General features: G+C 41.6%; 1 long non-coding RNA gene across 1 annotated transcript in view; it reads left to right on the forward strand.

Moving 5' to 3' along the window:
- LOC103552744 (uncharacterized) overlaps positions 1–8323 on the forward strand; it is a 30677-nt gene extending 22354 nt beyond the window's left edge. Inside the window, exon 6 of the long non-coding RNA XR_545309.2 lies at positions 4294–8323. This is a non-coding gene — a long non-coding RNA (uncharacterized lncRNA). The remainder of the gene's footprint in view (positions 1–4293) is intronic.
- Positions 8324–14274: the final 5951 nt, after the last annotated feature.

Genomic DNA, 14274 nt, shown 5'->3' on the forward strand with positions numbered 1-14274 from the left:
CTGCACTGAATAATATTCCATTGTCTGGATGCACCACAGTTTGTTTGTCTGCTCACTTCCTGAAGGACATCTTGGTTGCTTCCAAGTTCTGGCAGTTACAAATAAAGCAGCCATAAACATCCGTGTGCAGGTTTCTGTGTGGACACACTTTCCAACTGCTTTGTGTAAATACCAAGGAACATGATTGCTGGGTCATTTGGTAACAGTATATTTAGTTTTGTAATGAACTGCCAAAATGTCATTCAAAGTGGCCGTACCATTTTGCATTCCCATCAGTAAATGAATGAGAGTTCCTGTTATTTCACGTCCTCACTAGCATTTGGTGTTGTCAGTGTTCTGGATTTGGCCATTCTAATTGGTGTGTAGTTGTATCTCATTGTTATTTTAATGTGCAATTCCTTAATGATAAATGATGTTGAGCATCTTTTCACATGCTTCGTTTCCATCTGCGTATTTTCTTTGGTGAGGTGTCTGATCAGATCTTTTGGCCACTTTTTAATCTGGTTGTTTCTTATTGTTGAATTTTAAGCATTCTTTGTATATTTTGGATGACAATCCTTTATCAGATGTGTCTTTTGCAAATATTTTCTCCCAGTCTTTGGCTTATCGTCTCATTCTCTTGAGCTCCTACTCATCTTTAAAGCACAGCTCAGAGCTCACCTTCTGTGACACTGGGCCTGTCTCTTCCTCTCCCCAGCAGTTGAGCTCTGTTGACTTTGTGCTGTCGCTGTACCTTTCACAAACATCCATCGTATTGTAAATATTTACCCACCAGACTGTGAGATTCTTGGGAAGAGGGTCATGCCACTCGTTTTTGCATTTCCAGAAAAAAGCACAGTGTCTGGTACCAATTAGGTACCCAATGCATGTGTGTTGAATGAACTGAGGTGTAAAATGAGGACATGTGAACAGGATTCCCATGACTCCGTCCTAAGCACAGAGTGAGTTTTTCTTCAGCAGAGGTAGTGAGAAACATGCCCTGCGAATGGCATTCTGGTCTTGGCCACATTACCTCTTCACCTCGACACAGGTATTTTTGCCAGATTGTGGATGCAAGCCATCCAATCCCCACCAGAGAAGCCACAAGAAGCTGAATGCTCCCCTACTCATGACAAGGATGTCTGTAAGGGGCTTGCTGGTGGCCCAGTGGTTAAGTTCGCACAATCTCCTTCTGCGGCCTGGGGCTCAATGATTTTGGATCCTGGGTGCGGACCTATGCACAGCTCATCGAACCGTGCTGTGGCGACATTCCACATAGAAGAACTAGAATGACCTACAACTAGGATATACAACTATGTGCTGGGGCTTTGGGGAGAAAAAAAAGAAAAGACGAAGATTGGCAACAGATGTTAGTCAGGGCCAATCTTCCTCACCAAATAAAAGAAAGCATACTTAAACCAAAAAAAAAAAAATCTGTAAAATGTCCCTAGGCTCTCCATGGACAGGGAACCTGTTCATTGCTGGCAGGCAATCTTTCAGAGACTGTACCCCAACTCAGCTCTTCCTGTTCCTTTCTCCGTGTCTGCGTATCTAGAACCTTCACTTTGAAGGCATATTTTACTCTTCTGTCTGCCTCTTCTGGTTTCCTGAACTGAGCTGTACTCGCAAGAATATGTGCGTGCCTAGGTGGCGAAATTCCTTCTGCATTCTTTCATGGGTCAGAGTGTTGCAAACTTTAAATCAAAACCCTTTCCTTACTCTTCTCCCTGTGCCTCAGCTTTCCTTCTGCTTTTTCTTCCTATCTTTGCCTCTCTTCCCTTTGGCTAGCAGTGTTTTTGTAAAATCCTCCCTCCCTGACCCATCTAATTTTTAGCATTTAGCTCCGAATACATTCCATTCTGTTTCAGGACACTTTTCCCTCAATAGGGCTTCTATTGGGACCAGACTCTACATCCAGAGTTGGGTTAAGCCCTAGGGGGATGCAGTTGGGAGAAGAAAGAACTTTCACATGATTTACAGGCTTGTGACTACTTGGCTTAATAGATGTGAATGCTGAGACATTCAGATGAAAAGTCAGGAAAAATCCTGTAAAAGATCCCCAGATGTTTTGTCTACAAGACTTCAGGCCTTTGAAGTTAGGCAGGAAAAACATGTGGATTCTTGACTGAATTTCGCAATTTTCACAGGGTGTTTTAGGGCTATTTAGATAATAGGCATTATTCGCATCTTGGATCAATTTAGGTAATTTAAAACGTTGCTGAAGTATTACATGCCTGTTGTAAAAAATTCAAATAATATTGAAGTCTACAGGTTAGAATCTTAAATGCCCTTTTACTCTCCCTCTAATTTTACTGTTTGCTAAAATGAATTCACAGATCAAATATGTATGCTTTGGGACCTTTTGTCTGTGTGTTGGCGTACACTCATAGTTCCATTATTATTTTTTATGTAAATGGTGTAGAGAAGGAAGACAATTCCTCTACCCACTCTAGGTCCTTCTGGCTGGCTTATGAATTAAATTGACATGGAACAGAATAAGAGGAGAAAATCCAACAAAGCTTTATAACATGTATACATGGCAGAAACCCAGGAAAACTGGGTAACTCACCAGAACGGCAGAGGTGCCAGCTTAAATATCATCTTCAGCTAAAGACAGGGCAGGGTTTTGGGGGTAATAGTTTGGGACTTTAAAGAGGAGGAGGGCAATTCACATGGACGTGGACAAGCAAATGTTTGGTAAAGTGAACTTTGATAAGAATGGGCTTAGCAAGGACCCTTGAAGTCTACCAATACCCAGAGTTGTCTGTGGTTATCTTAAATTTCTCTTAGGCAGTTGTGGGGAGGTCAAAGTTTCTGTCAGAGTCTTCCGTTCTTGAAAATAATCCAGGCAAAGAGATACATTTTGGGGTGGCCAATTCTGACCCCCCACCATGGTCATTTCATACTACTCATTCTGTGCTGCTCATTTCCTCAATGAACCAGTAAACCCTGGAAATCGTTCATGTCATACATACAGAACGACTTCACTCTATTTTGATCTGTATAGGGTTCTGTATCATGGGTATGCTGATATCTAACCACTTCCCCAGAGAGGGATGTTTGGGTTGTTTCTTTTCTTTTTTTCCTTTCCTTTCTTTTTCTACGTTAAACGAAAAAAGCAGAAAATATCCTTACACATGTTTTTCCCTGTGTGTGTATTTCTGTTGGATGTTGTCAAGCTTTACAAATTTTTGCTGATTCCAAGTGAGATTGAACATTCTCTTTTATTTTTGGCAGTTTGTTTTCCTTTACTTCAAATTGTCTGTTAATTTGCTTTGTTTACTGTTCTTAAGAGTTATATGTATTATTCATTTTAGGGGGCCTTTCCTCAACATTTTATTATGAAAATTTTCAAGCATACAGAAAAGTTGAAGAAATTGTATAGTAAACATCTATATACCTACCTTCTAGAACTGATAATTAATGTTTTGCTATATTTACTTTATCAGATATGTTTCCATCTATCTATCCCTTTATTTGTTTATCAATCTACCGTTTGTACATTTCAAAGTAAGTTACAGATATCAGTACACTAAATCCTTCTGATGGTTATAACAGAATTTAATATTTGTTTACGGTCCTTTTTATTTTTTTAGGTAAAATTTACATACAGCAAAATACAAAAATCTAGAGGGTAAAATTCAATGTAGAAAGCTTTTTATATATTGAGAGTAGTAATCTTTCCCATTTTATATATATGGCAAGTATTTTCTCCAAATCTGCCTCTGACTTTTTAACTTTGTTATAATATCTTTCACATTTAGAAATGGAAAATTTGCATAATCAATTTATCAATCCATTTTCTTTATGCATTCTAGGTTTTGTATCTTACTTAGGAAGACTTTTCCCATCCTAATATTATTTTTTAAAATTCCATCTTTTTCTCATTGCTTTTGTAGTTCTATTTTAATTTTTAAAATCCATGTTAAATTATACTTTTGCATAGGGTGGGATATAACCTAATTTTTGCAATGGGAAACCAATTGTCCCAAAGCCAAATGCTCTTTTTAGAATTATCTCCTGCAGTCTTTGACTGGCAGCTCTCTCTAAAACTGAGAAGAAATTGGAAGAGTGAAGAGAGGAGAAGGCAGGGAAGCAGGGACGGAGACAGGATGAGATTTTTAGAGTAAAGATTCTAGAGGTCTCCTTAAAATTTGTCTTCAACCATTGAATAAAGTTATTCCTGGCATAAAAGAGTGAAAATGCAAGTTTAGTTTTCAACAGTGTCTACCAAATAGTATTATTTTCTCACTTAACATGGTGAGATGATTCAGAGTTTGAGAATTATATAACAAAGTTTCTGTGTCTTTTCAGTGGAACTTATCTGTGAAGAAGTCGGAGTCAAGCTATGAAGCTCGTAAGATATAAACTGCAGCGTTACTGACTGGTGAGTCCGTAGACATGTGAAATGAGAGAGAGAAAGACAGCGGCCCAGAGCAGACAAATGGAGGATCTGATCTACACTCTGCTGATTACTTTGAGGTAGAGACAATGCAGCCTTTGGGAAGGGAGTATGATCTATGGTAAGCGTTGCCCTTTGAGAAATGAGGGAGCAAAAGAAATGTGGATAGTAGTTCTTTTGAGAACACATCTACAATACTTCCTTAGTCTTGGAGATGTTACTGCTGTGTCAGAAGACAATCAGTTGGACTGCACCAGAGAAAAGAAGAAATTCCGTGTAAGGATATGTTAAGATAATATATTCAAAAGCATTTTATAAAATGCACTGTGCATCATAAAGGCAAATTCTGTTATTATCATGATATAAGGAAAGAAGAAGAAAGTATATGGTTTTTTTTTTGCCTCTATGATAAACACTTGCAGGTGTCAAGAGAATTATATGTAGGAGTTCACATGTATCATGTTTTTCTCCAAACACAATATCCAGTTATTCAAGATTGCCTCAGAAAATAGTATTGTACCATAGGACTTAGCCATTCCACACCAAGAGAAATGAAGGGATATATTCATGCAAAGACTTGTACACAAATGTCCATAGCAGCTTTGTTTGTAATAGCCCCCAACTGGAAACAACCCAAACATCCATCAACAAGTGAAGAAGTAAACAAATGAGCTATATCCATACAATGGAATACTATTCAGCCATGAAAAAGAAGTGAAGCATGATACACCCAACAACATGGAATAAATCTCAAAATGATTATACTGACTGAAAAAATTTGGACAAAAGAGAGCACTTGCTTTTTGATTCTCTTTATATAAATTTCTAGCAAGCTTTAGGGGAAAGAAAGACAGAGATTACAAAAGGGCATAAGGAAAGTTTGGGCATGTTCATTATCTTGATTGTGGCAATGGTTTTATGAATGCATATGTACGTCAAAACTTTTCAAATTGTACAGTCTAAACAGCGTATTTTATTGTATGTCAATTATACCTCAATATAGCTGTTCAAAAAGATAATATCAAAAGATAGCTATTCACTTTGAAAAACATAATGTTTTCCGAAAAATCCAAAGTTAAATTTTTTAAGCAAGCAAGATTTACCACTGCATTCAATCCACAATTTGATTTAGAAAAATCCAGTTATACCACATATTTTTAGAATTCAAATTTTTAAAAGAATTTTTCTTAGAGTTGAAGGAGTCCATGTTGAAATGGAAAATGAGTCAGAGGGAAACATAAGAGGTTTATAAAGGCATTGTTTCACCACAACACTCTTAGGGTTATAGAATTAGTTCTCCAAAGGGAAATTATAGAAGCCCCATGGCCGTAGTCAAGAAAATCCAACTGTACTAGGACTCAGCTAAGAACAGAGCTCAAAAGTTGTAAAGGATTTCATTTGAAGATGCAAGCTTTTCCAAACACCAATTAACAGAGTCTCACACCGCGCTGGGAGCAGAGGGTACAGTCATCACTTAGGTTTCAGACCGAGAAGGAATCTGAAAGACAGCCTGTCCGAGGTCACCTGGCGAGGTGCTGACTCAGGGGTGAGGCTTGAGTTCTGCCTCCTGGCCCTTCCCTTACTCCAACCAACAAAGAATTCTCTGGCCCTACCCAAGACTGTGTAGGGGGAAGAAATCTCTTGGCTTAACCACTGCTTTGGAATGAGATGGCATTAGAGACCTCACCAAGGGTGCGATTCAAGGGGTCCGAGGCTAATCTCATCTCCTCACTTCCTCCCTCACTGTTTTGGACCAGTTCATTGCTATGTTCATTGAACTCTTTGTGAGTGACAGAATATGTTATTGAAGTCGAAATGATTTCTCAGTACATTCAAAATCAGGATTTTCACCCTTTTGCTTTTCATCTGTTTTCAGAGAGCCATTTAGCACAAAGCAGAGATTCTTTCAACTCCATGGAAACTCTGGGAAACTCTCAATCCTGTTGGGTTGATTATGCAATGCATTTGGAGTCTCCTGGACCCATGGAGGGAAAGACTCTTAGACACAAAGTATCAGCAAGTGGAACATTGGGCATATCCTGGGAGAGGTTTACTCCTGAATTTTGAGGAATATTGTAGTCTATCAGAGGTTCCCCCTTGTCTGGAGTGTGACCCTTCTTGGGTTTGGCTCACAAATGTGGAAGAACCAGTTAATTTAGATGTCAGATCCTATGATCAGAAGCAATCTTTTCCTGGATGACATACGGCACGATGTTCTAACCAATGTGAGACTCATTTATTGCAAGTTTCTGTTGTGGCTCTTATGGTAACGCTTGACTTATCTGGGAGTTGCTCACACAGCATGCGCAGCCATCTGAAACACAGCTGAGAAGCCAGAAGGAAGCAGAAAAGGCCTTGGGGTGGCCATCATGGGCATCAAAAATTCACAGAGCTGCTCCTCCTCTCTTAGAGACTATTTACTTTTATTTCAGGCATGACCTAATAAACTTAATTCTGTTCTACAGCAGATTAGCATCAGTGCATTAATGGGGCAGGGAGAAACTTCTAGAAACAGAAGCAAGAAGCTGGCAGCTTCATGGTGAGGGAAGAGACAGCAGAATATAAAAGCACAATAAGAATGCAAAAAACATCATCTGAGTAAGGGCAGACAGCGTTTCATAATTCCAAAGCCCAAGAGTTCGTTATTTTTCCACATCAAAGTTCAATATTGGAGGTTATAATTATTTATTATTTGTTCTACAAACATGTATTGGGAGCCTGAGTACTCCACCGGCTACTGAATATGTGATGACAGACGTGGTTCTGTCCTTATTGAGGGTAATAAATGATGGTGGGTGAGCTTTATTTATAAAAATAGAGAATAATACAAGATATTTAGAAAGGTTTTCATAACAACGAAAAATGTTTAAGTGATTTGATTCTCCAAATTTTAAGCTCAAGCAATCTTGGAGAATCAATTATGTAAAACAGCTCATTCCCCACTAGACCTAATGAATGAGGCATTAATTATATTAGCATGACATTGTTAGTTTTAAATCAAGAACAGTGTGCATATGTGTTATTTTCTGAAGACACAGGTGTCTGCGTTATCCTGTAATTATTGCTGACTCCTGTGACATTGTCTATTTCAGCTCAATGAAGGCGGTCTCCCACTCCTTGGGTGAGGAGACTGGGCCCAAGCTCGAGTGTTTGATGTTCGGAGGTGACAGATTTGAGGAAGGAGAAAGTAAAGGGACAGCCAGGGATAAAAGGGACCCTTAATTTTCATCTGTTTATGGAGGACTCTCATTTTATCAACCTTGCTCTTTACTTCTCTCCCAGTCCCCCTTTCTAATGCACGAAAATAAAGATCTAAAAGAAAGAGACTTAATGGAATTAGAACAGAGGGTGGGGCTGCCTGGGGATGTACTGTGCTTTTAAAACAAAGCGAAACAAAATGCCTCTTGATTGCCAAGGCAAGAAATTTCTGCCCAACTGGAAGGGCTGGTTGCTGGAATGCAGGAATCCTTGAGGGGACTTTCTGGAAAGCCTGGAGGAGGTGTGGCTGTGGGAGAACTCCTCTGGGCATCTACACCCGCCTGCAGCCTGGTTGGGGGAGTGAGTCAGGTCTACCAGCGGTGTCAGGGCAGTGAGATGAGTCTGACCCAGCAGAGGGATCTGGTCAGAATGTGACTACATTCCGTGAAGGTCATCTCTGTGTCAAGGAACACTGTGGGCCCAGCAAGCCAAAGAGGATTGAATTGAGCAGCGAGTCTGGAGCCAGAATCAGAACCAGAGCCAGCATCAATCCATGGATGAGACCTCTCCTCACTCAGCTTACTTCAGCTGCAGTCTTCTCTGGGTGTTTTTCTCGTCATTGTACCCTTAGTACCTAGCACAGCTCTTAGCATGAAGTAAGTGTTCAGTAACGTTGAATGAATGAATGGACTTAGGGAACTTCTCTGCCAGCCTCTTACCATATAATAAACTGTATTCCTGAAACTACTTGCCATCGCTGATTTAAAACACACACACACACACACACACACACACCCCCAAGAAACCAAACAGTCCCCTAGGAAATCCAGGGAGTCAGATCCAAGGAAATTAATCAGATGCTAAAATTGGGAGAAATTGGGCAAATAACCCCGACACATTATTATTGCCTACTACTTCACAAAAGTTTCCATAGAGTAGAAATAAATATTTATTTTTTCCTAGTAAAGAGTTTGGTGGTTTCCTGTTATTACTTTATTTACTCTTAGAGATGGAATGTGCACTCAGAAGTGTTTGGTTAGACAAGCTTTAACCTGAGGAGCGAGCAGTCTAATTATAATAAAGACAAACAAGCATAAATACACACAAGTGCTTCTCTCATCAAGATAACCTCCAGGCTGGGCCTCTGTTCTGTGGCTTCTGAACACTCATAACTTTTTTTTTTTTGAGGAAGATTAGCCCTGAGCTAACTACTGCCAATCTGCCTCTTTTTGCTGAGGAAAACTGGCCCTGAGCTAACATCCATGCCCACCTTCCTCTACTTTATATGTGGGACACATACCGCAGCATGGGTTTTTGCCAAGTGGTGCCATGTCTGCACCTGGGATCCGAACCGGCAAACCCTGGGCTGCCAAGAAGCTAAATGTGAACTTAACCGCTGTGCCACCGGGCCAGCCCCCGACCTGTAACTTTTAAATATGGCGTCCAGGATGTCAGTGCATTCCAGGTATCTGAATTTATGGAGGTAGATTGGTGGCTCTGTCTCCCTGAAGCCTAACCTTTGAACCCACAGGTAAGCAATAGCTGTCCTTCCCCACTGCTCTATGGATAGCACTACTCAGTGACCCCAGAAGCCACTATACAAATTGTTACCAGTCCACCACCAGTGAAGGAGCTCGCGCCCAATTGTAAACCCACTGTGTCACTAAGCACACTGTTAGGTTCTATTGACTTTTTAGAATAAGACCTTCTAGATCAGAGGTTGGTGAGCTTTTTCTAGAAAGGGCCAGATAGTAAATATTTTAGACTTTGTAAGACATTTCTGTCACAACTACTCAACGCTGCCATTGAGCAGTGTAAAGCAGCCACAGACAATGCATACATGAATGCGTGTGGCTGAGTTCCAACACAACTTTTTTCCCCCAAAAGTGGCACAGGCAAAATGCCTACTTGGTTAGATGTGGCTTGGGGGGTGGGGGAGGGACTATAGTTTGCCATCTTCTGTTCTGGATGAAGGGTGATGTTCATGATTACATCTGGTGAAAGTTCCCTATCTTGAGTACCACTGGACTAGACAACCTATGAAGGGCCATGTCAGGCAGGATCCTAAGGCCCGTCTGTCTGCTACTGGTGAGACCACCAACACCAATGTTACAGGGATGGTTATAGTTTCTTTTCACAGATAATGATTTTATAAGAGTAAAGATCCACCCCTTGGTCACATTGCCTTTCCTTGCAAACTCACCAATGTCTTTGCCACCATTGCCAACCTTATAATTTCATTTAGTAAATGCCCACCCTCCTTTTGCCCTATCTCCTTCCCAATCTTCTTCTATACTGCTACTTACCTTCTTGCCTCTCTCTCACTTCTAGTTCTCTGCTCTGGTTAATCTGGTTTTTGGCAGGTCACCCCAGCTTCCACTTGCTACCACGAATAGTGCTTCTTCCACTGATGTCTCCTGAGGCAGATGCTCCTTTCTCATTTGTAGTCACAAAATGGTCAGGGCCAGGGTTTTGTTGTTGTTGCTGTCTTTCTTCCTATTTAGGTGTCCAGATCCTGCCTCCGGAGGTCTGCACTATTTAGGTCTTCTGCCTCTTACATCTCTGGGCTCCATTTCTTAAAGACTTCCCTGCGTTTGCCACCAAAAAGACCCTAACCTCCAGGAGTAACTTTCCATGCTGTGCTTCTTGTTGCTGAATGTTTCTCTCCCTTTCGATCGAGTTTCCACCTGAGCTCACCTCTACCATTTCCTAAATTGCTTCCCTGACCTCTTGACCTCTTCTGGGTTGCCGTCAAGAAGCATCAATGTTTTCTCTGTATGAAAAGTTACCCAATTGATCCTTCTTGTCTCTATTTTTCTTGTTTCATTCAGGTTCTTTGGCATTGAGTCTTTGATTTGTACTCTCACAGTCAATATAATGAACCATAGTTTTTTCCAGGAGTCAACCTCCCTCACTGAATTGTATAATCTTTCTTTATGTATCTTCTTGTGAGGCTGTGAGCTTTTCCTTCATTGAACCCAAATGATCAGCATAGTGCATGACACAGAGAGAGATGTTCAGAAAACGTTTCTTGAATTAATGGATGAACAAAAACTGAGGATTTTTCATCTCCCATAAAATGAAGTGGAAGGAAGAGATAAGAGGAGAAAGAAATTGAAAAAACAAAACCTTTAAGATGACCTTATTCGTCTCCTTACCAAAGATACGCATGTGTCCTCTGTGCCACCAGCAATGGGAACTCCTTTTCTTCTTGGCTCAGCCAAGCAGTCATCAGCTGTCACCTTCAGGTCCTCATCTCTCTTTGATCTATTATTATGGGTGATCAAGAGTTGATTTATCTACTAAAAAGTTTTTCCTCTTGTACTCCACTGTTATTTCCAGGTTCTCAGCCTTTCTGAGGATTCCAGAAGGCTGATCTCTGGATAACTGAAGTGTTCTAGGCAGTTCTCAGGATCCTTGTCAAGAATAGAATGGATCCTCAATTCTCAAGCCCTGATAACAGGAAGCCAGTCCTATTAATCCAACAGCATAAAGCTTCTGATTCCTGTAGTAAATTTTATTGGCAGTGGTGCCAGCAGCAGAATTCATTTAATTAAGCTCCTTATTGCTCATGTTGTCATGATAAGCACTGTGGACAGTTCTCATTTTCTTTCTTTTTTTTTTTTTAAAGGATTTTTTATTTATTTTAAATTTTTTTTTATTTTTTAAAGACTTTATTTTTTCCTTTTTCTCCCCGAAGCCCCTCCAGTACATAGTTGTATATTCTTCGTTGTGGGTCCTTCTAGTTGTGGTATGTGGGACGCTGCCTCAGCGTGGTTTGATGAGCAGTGTCATGTCCGCGCCCAGGATTCGAACCAACGAAACACTGGACCGCTTGCAGCGGAGCGCGCGAACTTAACCACTCGGCCACGGGGCCAGCCCCGACAGTTCTCATTTTCTAACGATTGCACTTTGTCAGATATCTTCTAATGAAGCCGTGATGTGTGCTGCGTTGGAAAGTGAATAATAGCTCACGTTTAGGTGTCTTCTAAGAAGGGATCGGATAGCAGTTTGAAAAGGATGTTGAAGAAGGGAGCGGGCTGAGAGTTTCCCTCCGCCCCTGACTGTGGCGTAGGCAGTGGGAAACACTGGCATCGTTCAACTTTTCTTTTAACAAACGTTGACTGAGCACCGGTTTCTACTAGACCCTGTCCCAGGCCGAGAAGACCCCGAAACAAATAACACAAGTTGCTGCCCTTCAGAAGCTCACAGCCAGGAACAGTCCTTCTGGGGACAGTCAGAGAAGTCACCACAGGGTGCTGTGCAGAAGTCACATGGTATTCAGAGATTCAGTCCACTGTCAGCATCTAAAGTGAAATGACAAATAGTCCAGAAAACCACTCCCTCAAAAATCCCTGAAATCAACTCTAAGAAACTTCCTTCATCTTTCTTTGCATTTCAGCTAAAGCTTCCCTTTTTTTTTCTAAAGGAGGCTAAGGTGTATTTTATAGGGGGTGGGGAATAAAAAGATGTCTTTCTCTTTCTTTTCTCCTTCTTTCAGTTTGCTGAGCATGTATGGTTAAGCCCATGCAAGTTAAGTGTACCTGTGCTGCATCCCTTTGGTTATCCTGAAAATAGAAGTTTGCGTGAATACAAAAGTGCTCTGAAAGCACAGAGGAAAGTGTTCTAACTTTGCCTGTGGAAATCTAGGAAGGCTTTACTGAGGAGGTGCCATTTGAACTAATGGAGGCTTAAGAGCTTTCAAAACACAGGGAATAGTGTGAACAGAAGCCCATAGCTATGGAAGAACATGGTTTCTTCAGGGAATGCTCTAGCGTTTATGTTTGGGGCAGGGATGATGGTAGTGGAGAAGGTGGGGAGTGGTGAGAGAAGAGAAGCTCGTCAGGGCACGACCCTGAAGGAACCAGAACACACCACATGGCTAGCACAGCTGGAGGAAAGAGTGAGTGGGAACACTGTGTCCAGCCCCTGGCAGCCCGCCATGCTCTGCCCTCCCTCTTCTTCGCTTGCCACTTCCCTCCACTGCTCAGTACTTCCGGAAATGACCAAATGCGCTATTTTCTGCCTCTGTCCTGGTGTGCTGGCTCTGACTCACAGAGTATCGTTTTTTGGCTGAAGACAAGGGTGCATTTCTACTTCCTAAGCCTCTTTTTATCTCAGGATCACCAAGTCATCTGGAGACGTTGAATCACTACTGATCTCTGTGATGGTCCTAACGTTAGGTGGTTTCATGTGTTTACTTAATAGTTAGACTGTGGCACAGCTGCTCTCAGGGAACCCATGAACCAGAGTTTGGCCTGGATGGGAACTTAGGTGATATTCTGCTTTCTGCTTTGTCTTTCAGACCATGAGATGGAAATCTTCAGGAACCACGGAAGTATTGCCTTCTTCACTTCCCTGGAAAGAAAGGGAGAGTGAGTTCCATAGTTAGATACCTTTCAAGAAATTAAAGAAATGAGTATGGAATTTCCAAACTAGAATTTGCTCAAGATAACTTAGGTATTATAGTGAAAGCCTGGAGGGATTTTTATCAATTAGAATCAGATCAGGTCACGTATAACACAGAAACCAAAATAACAATGTTGTAAACAAAATAGAAATTTATTTTTCTTCTAAATGTAAGAAACCTAGAGGTAAGTACTGTCTATGATCATGGACAGCACCAGCGACTCAAACTTCTGTCTTAATACTCTGTTATCCTGTGCATGTGGCTTCCACCTCATGGTCCTAGGTGGCTGCTCAAGCTCCAGCCATCACATTCACACTGGAAGCAGCGGAAGGAAGGAAGGGGGAATGATGGGAGTGGGGTATGGCACTTGACACCTGTCCTATAAAGAGATTTCCTGGAAGCTGCCACACATCACTTCTGCGTATAACACATTGGCCAGAACTTAGTGGAGGCTGGGAAGTGTGTCATTTCTCCAGTTGATAAGATGAGAATAGATACTGTAGTAGGCAGCTAGCAGTCTCTGCCACAAATCCCATGAGCAAGAGCCCAGCACTGTACATGTGATCAGAGATTTGACGCACTCTCGCCTATCCTTGGTAACAAAGAGGCCTGCGCCTCAGAGATTCAGATAACAGTGGTAGGGGCCCCTCCAGAGGGTCATTAACCCCCACACTTCATACTCATAAAGTCTGATCTGTGTGACAGGATCAGCACTGGTCTTATTGAAATGCTGAGGAAGCGAGGGCTGACACCATCTGCTACCACACTAGCCCCCAGATTTCTTGAGAACAACAACATAGACAAATCCTGCCTGTTGACATTTCCTCCACATAATGTCCACTCATTCCGGGCAGTCTTACGTGCCAGGGCCCTCATGGAACCACTTTCTCAGATTCCCTACCTTTTCCCCAGACCCTCAGCGATTTGAATGCTCCACAAGAGGTACCTGGCATCTTTTTAGCAATCATGAACATGAATTTCCTCTGTTCCCTGGACAATACCTATAAGAGTGGTGACCAAGGGCACAGGAGGTGAAGAGGAGGAAGAGGAAGAAGTAGTTTAAGGAGGGAATTAATGGTGGGTGGAGAGAAGGAGGAAGGAAATGGGTGGGGCCAGCCTGCCCTATCTAAATAGGTGAATAAATCTAGTTTCTTTTCAGGATCCTTTCCTATCTTTGAACACAATCCCCTTCACTTGTTCTCCGTGTCCTCACACCCCTCTGTCACCCATGTCAGGGTCCTCCTTAGCACCACCATGGCCAATCTTTCCTCCTGGTTGTCCCAGT

Source organism: Equus przewalskii, chromosome 5, assembly GCF_037783145.1.
Source record: "Equus przewalskii isolate Varuska chromosome 5, EquPr2, whole genome shotgun sequence".
NCBI classification, from domain to species: Eukaryota; Metazoa; Chordata; class Mammalia; order Perissodactyla; family Equidae; genus Equus; species Equus przewalskii.